This window comes from Benincasa hispida, chromosome 7, assembly GCF_009727055.1.
Source record: "Benincasa hispida cultivar B227 chromosome 7, ASM972705v1, whole genome shotgun sequence".
Taxonomy (NCBI): Eukaryota; Viridiplantae; Streptophyta; class Magnoliopsida; order Cucurbitales; family Cucurbitaceae; genus Benincasa; species Benincasa hispida.
The window spans coordinates 3,194,648-3,210,800 of record NC_052355.1 but is presented as its reverse complement, the minus strand read 5'-3'; positions in this window follow the sequence as shown (position 1 = coordinate 3,210,800).

Sequence of the window (16,153 nt, the reverse complement as noted above, 5' to 3'; positions counted from 1 at the left end):
TGATTGGATTTAAAAGATTAATGTTTTTATTAAAAAGGATATGTTTTTCTTTTCAGCATGACTAGCTCTTTAGATCAACTCTTAGCTTCCGAGAAACTAAACGGCAATAATTACTCAACATGGAAAACAAATCTAAATTCAACACTAGTAATAGATGATCTGAGATTTGTCTTAACTGAGGAATGTCCTCAGGCCCCTTCCTCGAAAGAAGCACAAGGTAAATATGATTTACTAGTTGTTGAGACATGTTTAGTAGAGGATGATACCTCAACCTGGATATTGGGTTTAGAAGCCACTAATCATATTTGCTTCTTTTTTCAGGAAACTAGTTCCTGGAAAAAGCTTGAAGAAGGCGAGATCACCCTCAAGGTTGGAACAGGAGAGGTTGTCTCGGCCGAAGCAGTGGGAGAATTGAAGTTGTTTTTCAACAATAGATATATCATACTTAAAGATGTTTTGTATGCTCCTAAAATAAGACAGAATTTAATATCTATCACATGTATATTGGAACAAATGTGTAAAATATCTTTTGAAGTTAATGAAGCGTTCATTTTTAAAAAAGGTATTCAAATTTGTTCTGCTATACTTGAAAACAACTTATATAAGTTAAGACCAACTAAAGCAAAATTTTTCTTAAATACTGAGATGTTTAGAACAGCCGAAACTTAAAATAAAAGACAAAAAGTTTCTTCTAATGCCTATCTATGGCACCTAAGACTTGGCCATATAAATATCAAAAGGATTGAGAGATTGGTTAAGAATGGACTCCTAAATCAGTTAGAAGACAATTCTTTACCTCCATGTGAGTCTTGTCTTGAGGGAAAAATGACTAAGAGATCTTTTACTGGAAAAGATCTCAGAGCCACAATACCCTTAGAGCTCGTACATTCAGACCTCTGTGGAACGATGAATGTCAAAGCTCGAGGTGGGTATGAATATTTCATCAGTTTTATTGATGATTATTCAAGGTATGGTCATATTTACCTAATGCATCACCAGTCTGATTCTTTTGAAAAGTTCAAAGAATATAAGGCTAAGGTTGAGAACCAGTTATGTAAAACAATTAAGACACTATGATCAGATCGAGGTGGGGAGTACATGGACTTAAGATTCCAGGACTATATGATAGAACACGGAATCAAGTCACAACTCTCTGCACCTCATATGCCTCAGCAGAACGATGTATCTGAAAGAAAAAATAGAACCTTGTTCGACATGATTCGCTCAATGATGAACTTTGTTAAGTTACCTGATTCCTTTTGGGGACATGCATTAGAGAGTGCTGTCTATATTTTGAATAACGTTCTCTCTAAAAGTGTTTCAGAAACACCTTATGAGCTATGGAAAGGAACACCACATAAAAAGTCATCAACCTCGCAGTAGACTAGTATTGAATGAAATTTCCAAAGATGCTACAGATAGAGCTAGTTCATCTACTAAAGTAGTAGATAAAACTAGTACATCTGGTCAGTCACATCCTTCTCAAGAGTTGAGAATGCCTTGACTTAGTGGGAGGGTGTTCATGCAGGCTGACCCGTTACTTGGTTTTAAGAGAAACATAAGTTGTCATACCTGATGACGGAATAAAGAGGATCCATCGTTACTATAAAAACAGGCGATGAATATGTGACCGTGATCAGTGGTTTCAATGCATGAAACCCTCAAAAGGAGTCTGTATTTCAATTCTGTCTGGAAAACTTGTAAGATTAACCAAATGATGTAAAACCAATTGGTTGTAAGTGGATCTAACAAGAGAAAACGAGACCCAAGCCCGGTAAGTACAGACTTTTAAGGACTCGACCTTGTGGCAAAGGGTTATACCAAAGAGAGGGAGTAGACTATGGAGAAACTTTCTCTCCCGTTGCCATGCTTAAGTCAATTAGAATACTCTTATCCATTGCCACCTTTTGATTATGAAATTTGGCAGATGGATGTCAAGACAGCCTTTCTAAATGGCGATCTTAAGGAGAGTATCTATATGGCTCAACTAGAGGGGTTTATTGCACATGGTCAAGAATAAAAGGTTTGTAAGCTTCAAAAATCCATTTATGGTTGAAACAAGCTTCTAGATCTTGGAATATAAGATTTGATACTATGATCAAATCTTATGGCTTTGAACAGAATGTTGACGAGCCTTGTGTTTACAAGAAGATCGCCAATTCTACTATAGCGTTCTTAGTTTTATATGTTGATGATATTCTACTCATTGGGGATGAAGTAGGTTACCTAACTGACATCAAAAAATGGCTAGCAACGCAGTTCCAAATGAAATATTTGGGAAATGCACAATATGTTCTCGAGACTCAAATCATTCGGAACCGCAAGAACAGAACACTAGCCATGTCTCAAGCAACTTATATAGACAAAATGTTGTCTAGATATAAGATGCATAATTCCAAAAGAGGTTTGTTACTTTACAGATATGGACTTCATTTGTCAAATGATCAATGTCCTAAGACATTTCAAGAGGTTGAGGATATGAGATGCATTCCCTATGCTTCCGTAGTAGGGAGCCTAATGTATGTAATGTTATGTACTACACCTGACATATGCTACGCAGTAGGGATAGTCAGTAGGTATCAGTCCAATTCTGGATATGATCATTGGACTGTCGTTAAAAATATCCTCAAGTATCTTAGGAGAACGAGGAACTACATGCTCATGTATGGTACTAAGGATTTGATCCTTACTAGATACATTGACTCTGATTTTCAAACCGATAAAGATGCAAGAAAATCTACATCGAAATCAGTGTTCATTCTGAATGGAGGAGCAGTAGTGTGGAGAAGTGTGAAGCAAAACTATATTGTGGACTCCACAATGGAAGCTGAATACTAGCTGCTTGTGAAGCACCAAAAGAAGCAGTATGTTTGAGGAAATTCTTGACAGATTTGAAGTTGTTCAAAATATGCATCTGCCTATCACCCTATATTTTGATAATAGTGGTGCAGTTGCAAATTCAAGAGAACCAAGAAGCCACAAGGGCGACAAGCATATTGAGCGCAAATACCATCTGATCCGGGAGATTGTACATCGTAGAGACGTTGTAGTGACCCAGATATCTTCTGAGCAAAACATTGTTGGTCCTTTTACAAAAGCCCTCACGACTAAAGTGTTTGAAAGGTCAACCTACAGAGTCTAGGTCCTACGGAAGTTTGTAAACTAGGACAAATGAGAGAAACTTTTGGGTATATGCCAGTTTATGTATTCGTATGATTTATTGTACTCATATTTTTCTCAATTTTATAATTCAACATGTGATACTCCACTAGGAGTTTTTAGTCCAAGTGGTAGTTTGTTTGGATTTTTATGTCCTAAAACTTGTAGTTTTAAATTAATAAACATATTCCCTGTTTTGTGTTTTCGATAAACTTGTTATTGAAAATAATAACTTGAATCCAATAAACTAAAAAGTCCTGAGGCCTATTTAAAGTAGTTTGAACTTTATGTAGTGACATAAACATGGATCAAGTTCAATATATAGCCAGAGAATGGTTTATAGTATATGAATGAAGGTTGGGTGCCTTATTCTGGGACACTATGGAAATGCGGCCACACTTTGTACAGTTAGTAAACAAATGATGTGATCCTAAATGCGTTCATATAAAGATATGTGAGTGGAGGCATCCTATGCAATGAGTTTCAATAAGACAACCATGAAAATAGTCACTTTTTACGTTCTAAATGTTGTTTAATGTATAAACTGACTATTTCGTTAATTGATGACCTAGCTAAACTTAATCTTAATCCTAAGCTAACTATGAACTCCTGTTTACTTGAAATTATCCTTAAGATCTGCATAGGTGAAGATAGCTCATCCATCACTGGCCTAATGCCTCCAAATTTCAGAGGTAAAGATCGGGTAATAGCTTGGGAACTATAGGGTGCAAGACGGATTCACTCCTACCCGTATAATAAGGATAGTAGATAGGTTGTTCCTTTTAGTACTGAATCCAGGTCTTGAACAAGGGGCCCCACCCTTTCCTTATCCCGAGAGAGATTCGGTTTATAGGTTGGACCTTAAACCAATTGTTCATTAAAGGATTAGTGGAACGTAAGGAATAAGATGTAGTCTCAGGGGTAAAACAGTTTTATGACCCAGCCGAGATTATGAACAACCTGTGAAGGATTAGCTTACTAATCATGGTTATATCAAATGGACACAAATATATCTATAGTGAGGGGAGTGCAACTACGGGACTATAGTGGAATGATCCATTAGTTAACGAATGTTGATTAGCTCTATCTAAAGAGTTTAGCTATCTAATCTCTGATCGTTGGAGCCCATGATCTATAAGTCCATTAGGTTCCGCTACTAGCTCATATGGAACAAACTTAGAACAGTATGATAGAATGATTCGAATTGTTCCAATTAGGTGAAGAGAGAGAAACTGACAAGTATATGTGATATAGTGGTCAGGTTTTCAGTTTAGAGATACAGCTTTAATATTTAAATGTGATTTAAATATCAAGAATATGGATACGTTCATATTCGGAAGCTCGTAAATAATGGAAATGGTCAAAGATATAAAAAGTCAAAGAGTTGACTTTTTGACTTTGAAAAGTCAAACTTTGACCGACCTTATATTCAAATGTGATTTGAATTTCGAGAAAATGAATGTGGATTCATGCTCAAGAGGTCAAAATTAGTCAACACGAAAAAATCATAAAAAGTCAAAATGTTGACTTCAAACTTTGACCAAATGACTATTTTGCCCTTTGATTATAATTAGTGGGAAAATCCAAACTTTTGTTGGATAATGCCACTAACAAAATAGTGAGCTAGGTGTTGGCTTATAGTGGAGACATTAAGCTCACTAAGGTAGTGGATTATAGGTGTTGGGTTTTTATGGATTTGGTTCATGCAATTGTTGCATGGTTTTTTCTATAAAATGGGCTTTCATTTTGAATAAAAAGGGTTTTTTTGCCAATTTTGCAAAATAGTTTTTCAAAATTGGGCTGAAAAATAGAAAACCCAAAACCAAAATTCCATATTCTTTTTCCCATCTATTTCTCTCTCTTGGTTTTCTTCATCCACTAGGTCCCACAATCCGGTTCTAAGTCCAGAGGATAGTAGGTCAACTCTAGTGGTGGTCCGGTAGAGTTCGGGTTGAGATTCAGAGAAGAAAAGCGATTTTCGGTGCTTCAAAGGTAAGTTAATTACTATTTTTCCTTCAATTGCATGCATAATTTTCTTTAAATTAAAAGCAATTAGAGTGTAAGTAGGTCCTTTTTTCGCTGCGTATGTCTCGTATTCCATCAAAAACAAACTGCACCTCTCCCAAATCTTTCATTTGAAATTGGACGGCTAGCCACTTCTTAATACTAGTTAAAAAACGTACATCATTCTCAATGTATAGGATATCATCCACATACAGCACTAGGAAAGCTACTAAGTTATTGATGATTTTCTTGTAAACACAAGGCTCATCAATATTTTGATCAAAGCCAAATGATTTGATCACACTATCAAATATAATGTTCCTAGATTTAGATGCTTGTTTCAGTCCATAAGTGGACCTATTAAGATTGCAAACCTTTTGCTCTTGATCTGGAATAATGAACCCCTCTGGTTGAGCCATGTAGATGGTCATCTCAAGATTAGCCTTCAAAAAAGTAGTCTTGACTTCTATTTTCTATATCCTATAATAAAAAAATGTGACTACGGACAGAAGAATCCTGATAAACTTCAACATGACAATAGGTGTGAAAGTTTCCTCATAGTCCACTCCCTCGACCTAGGTATAAGACTTTGCTATGAGTCTAGCCTTAAAGGTCTACACCTTTCCATCTACAACTCATTTTCTCTTGTAGATCCATTGCAACCTATAGGTTTTACCCCATCAGGCTTATCCACAAGTTCCCAGACGGATATGAAGTACATAGACTCCATTTCCTAATTCATGGCTTTAATCCACTCATCTTTGTCAACATCCTCCATTGCTTGCTTATAAGACAGTGGATCCTTAACTTCATCATCAAACATGATGTTTTGGGCTTCAGTTAAACCCATGTTGCATTCCACTGGGTTCTCAACACTCCCACTATGTCGAGGCAGTCTGATCAACTCTTGAGATGGTTCACTAGATGAATTGACATCAACAACTCTTGTTGATCTATCAGCCTGTTCAACAACTCTTGTTGAACTCTCAGTAGTCTCATTAGAAATCTCATTTAAAACAATCTTACTTCGTGGTTTATGATCCCTTATGTGGTCTTTTTCCAAGAAGATAGCATTTATCGACACAAACACCTTATGCTCACTTGGATCATAGAAGTATCTACCCCTCGTTTCATTGGGGTAGCCTACAAATAGGCAAACTTTCGAACGTGGTTCCAACTTTTTAGAGTTAGCCTCAAGCATGTGGGCTGGACATCCCCAAATTCTGAAGTGGCATAAACTACCTTTACAGCCTCTCCATAACTCAAAACTTGTTTAAGAAACACTTGTTGAGGGAACATTATTCAAAATGTAAACTGCAGTCTCCATTGCAAATCCCCATAACGAGTCTGGAAGATGAGCATAACTCATCACAGACCAAACCATATCTAATAGGGTTCTGTTTCTCCTTTAAGATACACCATCCTGCTGAGGTACACTTGGGGCCGAGATTTGAGACGTGATTCCATGTTCTATCATATAGTTTTGGAATTCCAAGTCCATATACTCTCTACCACGATCAAATCGTAGTGTTTTTATCTTCTTACCTAACAAGTTTTCAACTTCAGGCTTATATTTCTTGAACTTTTCAAGAGCATCAAACTTATGTTGTATTGAGTATAGATACCTATATCTTGAATAATCATCTATGAAAGAGATGAAATATTCATACCCATCTGAAGCTCTAACACTCATCGGACCACAGAGGTCTGAATGTATAAGCTCCAAGGTTTCCTTGGCTCTATAACATTTTCCAGTAAAAGGCCGTTTGGTCATTTTGCCTTCAAGGCATGATTCACATACCGGAAAAGAGTTTTCTTCTAACCCATTTAAAAGTCCACATTTCACCAACTTCTCAATCCTATTGAGATTGATGTGACCTAACCTTAGATGCCAAAGACGGGCATTTTTCTTAGGAGAAACCTTTGGTCTTTTTGCAGTTGTTGTTCTAAACATTTCCCTATTTAGCAAGGCTTTTAAGACTAACGGTCTTAGTACATTCAAGTTATTTTCCATTGAACCATAACTAATCTCTATACCATTCTTAAAAGTAAACACTTTATTCTCAGAAAAGGAGACAGAATAACTTTGTTCAATCAGACAAGAAACTAAAGTTAAGTTCCTCTTGATATGAGGAACTTCAAAAACATTATCCAGTAACAGATAACATTTATTGTCTAAAAATAACTTCAGCCTGCCTATAGCAACAACTGAAACAACCTCACCAATACCAACTCAAAGAGTCAACTCTCCATCTTCTAACTATTTCCAGGAATTAAATCTTTGGTAGGAAGTACTTACGTCGTTAATAGCACTTGAATCAAGTATCCAGGCAAAATCATCATTCTCTACCAAACACGTCCCTAAGAAAAATAAAACACATTTACTGTCTTTAGACTTCATCATCTTTTGAAGAGTAGTGGGATCAGTATCATAACCTATATAAGCTCCAAGTTTCATTTCAGAGAACAATTCTCATCGATGAACTCCATCAGAGTTAGCAACAATTACTTTCTCTTTTAGTCCCTTGACATTCAAGAAAAACTGGAGATTACCTTTGGAACTGACATTATTGGTTTCTTTGTCATCAATCCCTTTTTGCTCAAAAAGTGAGAACTGACATTCAAATAATTCTTGCAACGAGTCCATGATCTAACATGCAATTACCATGTTCTCAACCTTTTTGGCCAATGCATCAGGTATGCTGGCCAAAATGTGAAGTCGGGCCATCGAATTAGCCTTCATCCACACCTATGCATTACGAACGATTCGCTATGCATCAAGGGTCAGGACTTGAGGACACTCCTCAACCATTAAAAAATCAAGGTTGTTTACCACAAAATATGTTTTAAGAGACTTTTTCCAATGTATGTAATCGGTCAAATTAAAAGAGGCAACTAACGGAAAATCATACAATGACATGTTGCTGAAAAACAAATACATTGATCTACATTAGATTTTAGCAAATATTCTTTTAAAACAAATCCATTCTACTTTAGCAAAATCTAAATGAACCCCGTATGGCATCTAGTTTTGCAATGATACTTCAATATTTTAGGACAAAAGCCACTGAAGGGTAGTCAATTTATCCCTCCTCTGAATTGAGACATTCTCAACTAATCATTACATCAGAACAACTCTTGTTCCTATAATGACTAGCCATCATTGATTTGGTCAAGAAATCATTAACTTGCTTAACAATTTCCTGTAAGTGTGACCCTTCATTTTAGATCCTAGAGTTCCGCCCCAAGCAGCCAATCCGAAAGAAAAAATCCGATTGGGGAAAAAACTAAAGCGACCCTATACATTTCTCGAGTTCACCTTGATATTGACCAATCGCACCAACCATCCAAAGGAGGACGCTCCCAGGGTACCACGAGGTCATGCAAGAAGATTTCACGGTGCAAACCAATGAAGGAGACTGCAGGACATGTTGACACACATCCTTCATCCACTTACTATAAATACTCTCTCCATTCACCTTGATATTGACTCATGCAATCACCATCCGAAGGGGGGTGCTCCCAGGGCACTATAAAACCAAGCATGAATCTCATGGCATGAACATTAAGGGAGAAACATGAGTGGAATTGACATATCATATATATCTTTTTCTCCCACTGAGTATTTTAAACCCCAGGGTTTAGTTTACTTAGAAAAACACAACTAATTATTTTAATTAAGTGATTGTTTATGTTTGCCCAAAAGTAACTTTTACTTGGGAAAGTTAAACAACTTTTGATCATCATTCATTAAACTCTTTAACGAAATATTTGATCAACTGTTGCATGCTTGTAACAAACCTACCTAATTCACATTTCTAGGTAGGTTCCCAAGTAGGGGTGTTCTGTTTCCGTCAGCTTAAATAACCCAGCCTAGCCAGAACCCGCCTTAGACGGTTCTTTATAGATAGATTTATTACAAGTTTAATCTTTTATGGAAATCAATTTAATCCATCAATTTAATCCTATTAAACCAATTTAAAAGATTAAACTTAGGTTTCTGATCTCATTAGAAAAATGAACTTAGGTCTATCTCAATCAAATTTTAAAACCCTTTTAAAAAATGATTTTACCTAAGTCTGCATGCAACTCTTTCTTATAGATTTTAGTTCTAATTTCCATTATAACCCTGATAAAAAGAAAACAACTAAAACCATCCACAATGCGAAGCAACACGTTCATAAGGCATTCATAACTCTTATAAATAAGCCTAAGTGTCATGCTCCATGCATTGTTCATTCATTACTACTTTTATATAACTCTTATATAACAAAGTAATGAACCAAGCATATATGCTCTCATACACCCTTATACTATAACAATTATACTATAAAGATGATGCATGAATATGCTTAATGCATATATAAATATAACTCTTATATTATATTATGCATGAGTATGCTTTGATGTAATTTAATCATGCCATTTACTATATTATAACACTTATAACATATGATTCATGAATAACATAATTGAGTCATACATTATGCCATATAAACCAACATACATCGCATGTACATTAGATAAAAGTTGATGAATTAGGATAATTAGCCTCAATTCCACAAGAATAAAGCTAGCTATTACAAAAAGCATTGAATCAATTGATTCAAACAGGTAAACTGTGTCTTGAACCATTCGGGCGTAGCCGCGACTCCTTGATCGTGTAACAGCTCCTTGTGATCATCTAGCAACACTGTATGAGCATAAATGATCGTTTAGCAACGATCAAGTACCTTTGACTATTCGATGAAGCAAGAAGGTCAGGTGATCGTGGATCACACATCGTGTAATGCCTGCCTTAAACGATCAAGTAGACGACAATGATGCGGTGAAGCATAATCGTCTAAACAACTCCTGAGCAAGTGTCAAGTATCGTATACCGGGTGATCGAGTAGCCAATGACTATGTGATAAAGCATGTTGGACTACAGCATCGTTTAGTGCGTGCACCTATTAAACGATGAGTATCAAACAACTTTATGTGATCATTTACCTTAAGCGTGAACACGATCGAGCAGCCAACGTAATACGATAGAGTAACTCTTTTACTCAATCGTTTAGTATCAGCTATGCGACCATTTAAGAAATACTACACGATCGGGTAGAACTTGTCTACACAATCGTTTAGCCTGGGCTACATGATGCGACCAACATTTGGTCTTCTTCTTCGATGAGAACAACATCTCCATGGTTCGAAACTTCATCCCAAATGACTCAAAAAACTTCAAACACTTTGAATACATACTCGATTACTTGTTAATTATGCCAAAAAATGTAGGGGACTTTACAAATTAACACTTTGTAAACTTAAAGAAAACTTTAAACAGAGGAAATCATCCCATAAAAATCTATTAACACATCCACAAACACATTTTATTCTTAAAACGAATTGTAGAACAAACTTAAAACCCACCATGACTGTAAAATAACAACCTAGCTTTGATCCCAATCGAGTCCAACTCGATCCTCGAATAGAACTAGAACACCACCACAAGTGTTACCTTGGTATTCTCGGTGTGAGAATCTAGGAGTTGTGGACTCTGTATGATCTTCGACTGAGGAAAGTTGCAGGTAGATGATCGAGTAGACAATCGAGTAAGTGGGAGATGAAGGCTGTCTATCGTATAGATGAAATACTCAATTGTTTAGTAAACAGAAGCCTATCATATAGACTTTGCTACTCGATCATGTAGCAACGATTAAGCGAGTAACTATCATATAGTAAACTCGTAGCTTGATCGTGTATGCTCTCTATGCTATCACTTAGTAAAACCATTTTACTTAATAACCTTTTTGTGAGATATTCCGAATGACTCCTCATCAAATTTTGGAAAACCATTTTCCTTTTTATTTCACATCACCATAAAACTTCCAATAACCTCCCACTCAATTCGGTTATTAGAGAAAAAGAATATTAATTATCTTATAATTAATATGTTATAAATAAATATAATAAACAACTTATCACATTATATTTATAACATATAGTTTTAATATTTCATCATATGAAATATATAAACAATAGTTCTTTTTCTATTTTATAGTATTTAATATAAATCATATTTATATTAATTCCTCTAATTAATGTATCTAATACGTCATATCAACTATATCACATATAATTGAATTTCCTCTTGTTAATTTGAGCACTTCAAATTAGCCCAAAGTCTGATTCTTAACTTGAACATATTGACCTACCAAAGGGACCTCTTGGACCTATAGCTTGAAGCTCCAACTGTACGTGAATAACTAATTTAACTCTTTAGTCACGGGATCCACCATCCATTAACTGTTGGTCACTCTACTAAAGACTGAAAACTGCACTCTTTGCACTATAGATATATTTATGTATCCATATGACCAATCAACAGTGCAATGACCCTTCACAAATCGCTCGTAACTACAACTGGGCCAATTCACCATTTTACCCTGTGTAGTTACATCTAACTCCTTAAGTACCACTGATTTCTCTAATGAACAATAAGTCATAGAACTACTATGACTAAGTCCTCTCGTGCCAGGAAAAGGTGTGGCCACGATGTTTAAGACTTGGAATCAGCCCTTAAGTGAGCAATTTATCTACTTACTCCTGCTTCGGAGAAGGAGCGAATTTCATCTTGTGTGTCTAAGTACCCAACTCCCCAATTAGACGAATCCCCAAAATGATAGGCTTGCTGATTTGGCAATTTGGCCACTCTCGCCCATACAAATCAAAGGATCGCCCTCATAGGCAGGAGTTTCCAACTCACTCAGGATTAAGATCATGTCACCTATGGTCATTCTAGTGAAATGTATGACTCAATTATAAACGGCATTATATAAAGAGACTAAACATCTCGTGGTACAGTCTTATACAAACTCTATGCATAGGATACCCCCGCTTGCATGTCTCCACTTGAATGGTTAGGATCAGACCATTTGTAGCACTTTAAAACAGTTGTAACATGTACAAAGTGGGCCATATTTGTTGTTTCATCAATATAAGGTATCCCTCCTTTATCCTTATACTACAGACCATTTAGGTTATTACTTAAGGCATGATCAACTTATATGTCTCCACATACATGCTTAAGTTACATGAAATAACCATAGATCTTAGTTTATTGGATTTGAGTAAATGCTTATAAAATAACATTTATGTTATTAATAACAATATATGTACAAAATGTTTACAAACTACGAGACTCTCGGGAGAATTAGGACACCGATCCTAACAAGTGTAACCCCTCATTTTAGGTGGTAGAGCTCCGCCCCAATGAGCCAACCGTAGGGAAAAGTTGATTGGAACATGAAACTAAAGCAATCCTATCCATTTCTGGAGATCAAATAAAGTGTCATGCAATATAACCATCCTTTAATGGGATACCCACGATGCCTCGAGGTGATGCATGAAACTTTATTCAACCTAATGAGAGAGACCAGGGGATGTGTTCTCACATGTCCTGCTCTCACTTACTATAAACACTCTCTCCATTCACCTTGATATTGGCCTATCTAAATGCCACCCGTAGGGGGACACCCATGGTACCTTGAGGCCAAGAGTAGATCTCACGGTGTAAACTTTTAGAGAGAAACGTGTAGAGGATAAATGAAGTATCATATATCCCATTTTCCTCCCATTGAGTGTTCTACCAAGGGTAATTAACTTAGGAAAATTCGGCTACTGATTTTATCTAAATGTTTATTTATTTTGCTAAAAAAATAACTCTTATCTTTAATGATTAAACAATTTTGATTTGATTCTCATTAAACTCTTTAGTAGACTTTAATCAAACTTGCATGCATGTAACAAATCTATCTAATTCACATTTTCAGGTAGCTTCCCAGGTAGGTGTGCGACATTTCCATCGACTTAAGTACCCAAGCCTAGCTAGAACCTGCCTTAGACAAAAGGTCCCTTATAGATACATTTATTACATATTTAATATTTTATTAAGAACCAATTTAATCCTATAAACTGATTTAAAAGATTAAACATAGATATCTAATCTCATTAGAAATATGATCTTAGGTCTATCTCAATCATATTTTAAAAAATGATTATAGCCTAAGATTTGCATGTAAGTCTTTATTACTAATTTTAATTTTAATTTCATTTAATTATAAAAATAATAAATAAATGAAACAATTAAAAACTAACCATTGCATGCTAGACATACTTTAGTTAATTATAACATTTATAAATTAACCTAAGATGATGTCATGCTTCATGCAATATTTATTCATTACTAATATATAACATTTATATAACTAAGTAATGAACCATGCTTTAGCATACATTCCATACATCCATTCCACTATATATTATAACACTTATAATATAAATGATGCATGGGTATGCTATAATGCATGCATACATATATGATAACATTTATACTATATGATGCATGAGCATGCTCAATGTAATTTAAATCATGCATTTTCATATATTATAACACTTATAATATAAAATGATGCATGAAAATAAATAATAACCTATGGTAGATTTTAAAACTATATGACATATAATATAAAACATACATTGCATGTATATTTACTCTAATAGTTGATGGACTAGGATAGAACCTCTCAAAAAATGTCCCCGCATTTTTTTAGTAATAATGTAATTTTAGTAATTTTTATTATTTGAGGGCATTTTTAGAATTTTGGACTTCAAGTATAATTGCGGAAATTTAATTGTTGACGTTGAAATTATTCAATTTGAAAATTAATGGCAGAAATTAATTTCATGTTGGGAAGGAAATGAATTTAATAATATAATGTAGAATAAGAAAAAAATAAAATATAGTTTATTTTATTTTCCTTTTTAGTTTTATTATTATTATTATTATTTTATAAAAAGAACCAAATTCCCTCTTCTCCCTCACTCGACCGGAACCCCCCCCCCGAATTCTTTTTCTTCCCTACTCGCCGCCGAACTTGCCAGCCGCGACCAAATCCGCCGTCCCTCCTCACGTCTCAGCATTTTGGCGCCGCCCAATCATCCGAGCCTCGACCTTCCAACCGAAGCCGTCCGCATCCGTCGTTCATGATCCGTTCGACGCGCCACGCTGCCACACATCTGCCAAGGCTGAAGTCGAACAACCCAGCCCCTATCGTGCCAGATCCAGATTTTCGCCACCCCTTTCTTTAGCACAAGCCACTTCCTCGCGCCCCAGTCTGTCGCCGTCGGCTGCCTCCAATCACGCCGATCCAGCATTGCGCAGCCCTGTTCGTCGCCGAAATCTGCCTGCATCACTGGACTTTTGTTTTGAGTAAGGGATTGAGTAATTTTGGGCAAGATTTTGGTTTGTCTTGAGGGTTTGATTACCATTTGGGCTTGGGTTAAAATTTGTTATCTCTTTATATTTGGAATTTAGATCCAAGATTGGAGTGCTTCTAGCGGGCTGTTCAACAGATTCGAGTTTGTTCGGCAAGTATTTTGGTAAGTGTTGTGATCTTTGTTATTGGTTGTTGGGCACCTATTGGTTATTGGACTAAATGAGGGTTTGGTTTTAGTACTTTAAAGGTTCCAAGTCGTCGTCCTTTGGGTTCTAAAATTTGTTAAGAGGAGATTTTTAGTCGAAATCTTGCGAGTGTTTGTTGATCAAGTTTCGTTGGGTAAGTTCATTGGTGACCGTTGAATTAAATTAGTATATTTGGATCTTGGTTCCAAGGATTGAAATTTAGTATTATGTTCTGTATTAGGGGACTTAATTCAGGAATTATTTGGTTGGAGATCATTAGCTTGGATTAATATCTGAATTTGATTTCGAGGTAAGTAATCTTACTATTGGAACTGCCCACGGGCTAGGCACTAGATGTATGCTAGTATGATAGATGAATATTATGACAGAACGATGGCATGATAGGCTGATAGTATAGTATAACCGATGCATGTTATTGTATGAGGAACTGAAAGATTTATTTGTGCATGTAGATACTTGAATGCTAGCATGAGATGATATTTGATTCCATGAGGTTGTATTTGATCTGTGGATATTGAGGCATATATGTATGTTGTAGAGCCATGATGTTGAAGTGTATATGTATGACATAGAACCATATTGTGATAATTATGATGTTGAGACTATGATAGTGATTTTACTAATTAGTTAGATGCCCACTAGATATTGTGTTTCCCTTTGGATTCACCAGATTGTGTTTCCTTCGGGATTCACCAGATTGTGTTTCCTTCAGAATTCACCAGATTGTGTTTCCTTCGGGATTCACCAAGTTTTGTTTCCTTCGTGATTCACCAGATTGTGTTTCCATCGGGATTCACCAAATATTGTGTTTCCTTTGGGATTCACCAGTTATTGTGTTTTCTTCAGGATTTACCAGAGGTAGTGGGCATACTTAACTACAGTAAAATAGAAATCAGTATTTCATGTATATATGTGTCCCATGAGGACTATGACAGTTTATATGTTCCACCAAATGTAGGCATCTAGAGGACATAGATGCCTAGCCTAACCCCAATAGTCGGGTTACTTACTAAGTATTTTATACTCAATCTTTCTCGTGTTGTTGTTTCAGGTGAAGGTAGAGATGCACCGACGATTGACAAGCAGAATTCGTGATCAAGCCACTGGGACCAATTTTATGCTTTCGCTCATGAGATATAGATTTTCTTTCATGTTTTACTTAACTTTCAGTTTTGATGTTTGAAACCTACTATTAAGAATTGTTTTCAGACTTATTTATTAACATTTATGATTTATGGGTACCCTATTGTTGTTTTTAATATTTGAACTTAATGAAGGACTTTTGAACTTACCTTATTTATTTAGCATTTATTTCATCATAAAAGGCCATTGTTTTAAGTTCCATGCATGCATGTATTTAGTAACGGCCTAACTTAAGTCCTAGGGGGTCGGGTCGTTACAAAAAAATAGAAAACAAAAGGCAACTATTACAAGAATTGAGACAACCGATTCGAAATAGGTGAACTGGGTCTTGAATCGTTTGAACCAAACCGCCCTTCAAAGAACCACCTTGTAGCTAATTGT